This window comes from Plectropomus leopardus, unplaced genomic scaffold (assembly GCF_008729295.1).
Source record: "Plectropomus leopardus isolate mb unplaced genomic scaffold, YSFRI_Pleo_2.0 unplaced_scaffold19711, whole genome shotgun sequence".
Lineage (NCBI taxonomy): Eukaryota > Metazoa > Chordata > Actinopteri > Perciformes > Serranidae > Plectropomus > Plectropomus leopardus.
This window is the reverse complement of record NW_024621287.1, coordinates 1-1,906: the sequence shown is the minus strand read 5'-3', so window position 1 is coordinate 1,906 and position 1,906 is coordinate 1. Positions and strand designations below refer to the sequence as shown.

Sequence of the window (1,906 nt, the reverse complement as noted above, 5' to 3'; positions counted from 1 at the left end):
AAAACTTATCTCTTCTCTTCAGCCTTTAACTAGCTCTGACTTAACTGCTTTGCATTTCGCTTCGCACTTAAGGCAGTTGTGCACCTCTTTAAAATGTTACATTTTCCCTTTTTCCTTAATTTCCCACATTGCTACACAATTTTAGCTTTACCTTTTATTGGTATTATCTCAATGGGTTTTATTTTCCAAGTTTTAAGTTATGCAAGCTGTGTATTCCACTTTAAATCCTTATTTTTATCTCACTTTTACTAGTATTATCAAGAGGTTTCATCCATGTGAAGATGAATTCTGTGTTTTATATTCTTATTTTATCTTATCTAATGTAATTTTGTGGGTTTTATTATTTCTTTTTGCCCTCTAAGTCTTTTCAAGAGAAGCACTTGGTGTATGTTTTTACTTGTTTTTGTTGTAAAGCATGATGGGCTGTATTTGTCCTATGAAAGGTGCTTTTTACATATAAAGTGTAGTATTAGTATTAAAATTACTAAAGTGACATGTCTGACTGGTGGCCATGGCAGACATGTTTTGGCTATATAAAGGTGGGGCTAATCCATACACTAGTGGGGCTCAGACCAATTTCTAATTTTCGATATGAATGCATGAAAAGTAACCAGAAATAATACATGGACTGAGATGATTAGCTACTTTAGGATGATTGCACTGACTCCTTTTTCACACGCAGCACCAACCGCATTAGACGCGGACACACTATTCCGCGGGCAATTACACACACACACACACACACACACACACAGATTATGATTTGATTGATTTGAACAGATTTAAACTCACTCGCTCTGGCAGGTAAAGGAAGCGGGCTCCTCCCTGTCCTGTTCCTCCTCAGGTGTGGATGGAAAAGTTATCCAACATGCCCGGCACATTTTCTGTCCATTTTGACATTTCAATTTCCAAACTTAAACTCGGTTAGCTTGCCTGCTAGCTAGTTTTTAAGGCGATAAACTAGCCGGTAAAGGCGCAGCCGCATGCGAGTGAGGTCACTATGCCCCGCCCCCACAGCTGTATCCAGATTTTACTATAATACATCACTGACCTCACGTCAGTGATATTTAACGCTGATTACCAACAAGGAAATTTAATGAATGAAGGGCGATTCTACTTCTGAACTGGGATCAGTTTAATGCTGCAGAGGCGCTGTTGGACGTTTTCAGCCAGAGAGCAAAGTGTACCGGCAAACATTTAAGAAAATTAAAGGAGTAGATATGGCACTTTTCGTACTCACATCAGCTCAAATGAGTTATAAAAGATAATTGTCACAAAAACAACAAAAAAACTATAGTTGTAGACTCTTCTGAGAAGCAGTCAAACAGGCTTCTGACCGTCTACCAGGCACAATTGTCAGGATGGCCGAGCGGTCTAAGGCGCCAGACTCAAGGTACAAAACCTTCCTATGAATGGGACTTCTGGTCTCCGAATGGAGGCGTGGGTTCGAATCCCACTTCTGACAATACCTTTTTCTTTAAAATGTGATACAATAAATATCCGAGTTACAACTATCCAGATCAGGGCTGGTGATAAACATGCTTGTTCGCTCGGACTGTGGCTTTGCTGCCGTCTTAAGTGTCACTACGCTTCATTGATTCATGAGCAATACACCAGACAGTTACAGATCTATGATGATGTAAAGATATGGAAAATATATTATGTTTCTTTTTTAACTAATGTACATCAATAGAACAACGCCCCCCAAAAGCACTTAAACATGCATCTCAGTGGTATAATACTTATTTTCTGTGTATTTCTACTCCTGAGGAGACCTTTCTAGCCGGCTAATACGTTTATTTGACAGAGACATGTTATTAGTTCCATTAAAGATTCAGATTTTGTCACAAATTATTGCTGTTGTTATTCGTATCAATACTATATATTATTATATAATATTATTAGT

General features: G+C 38.3%; 1 non-coding gene across 1 annotated transcript; it reads left to right on the top strand.

Moving 5' to 3' along the window:
- Positions 1 to 1,355: 1,355 nt before the first annotated feature.
- On the top strand, positions 1,356 to 1,465 carry trnal-caa. The gene is made up of 2 exons: positions 1,356 to 1,393; positions 1,420 to 1,465. It is a non-coding gene; the product is annotated as a tRNA-Leu (tRNA).
- The last annotated feature ends 441 nt before the right edge of the window (positions 1,466 to 1,906 follow it).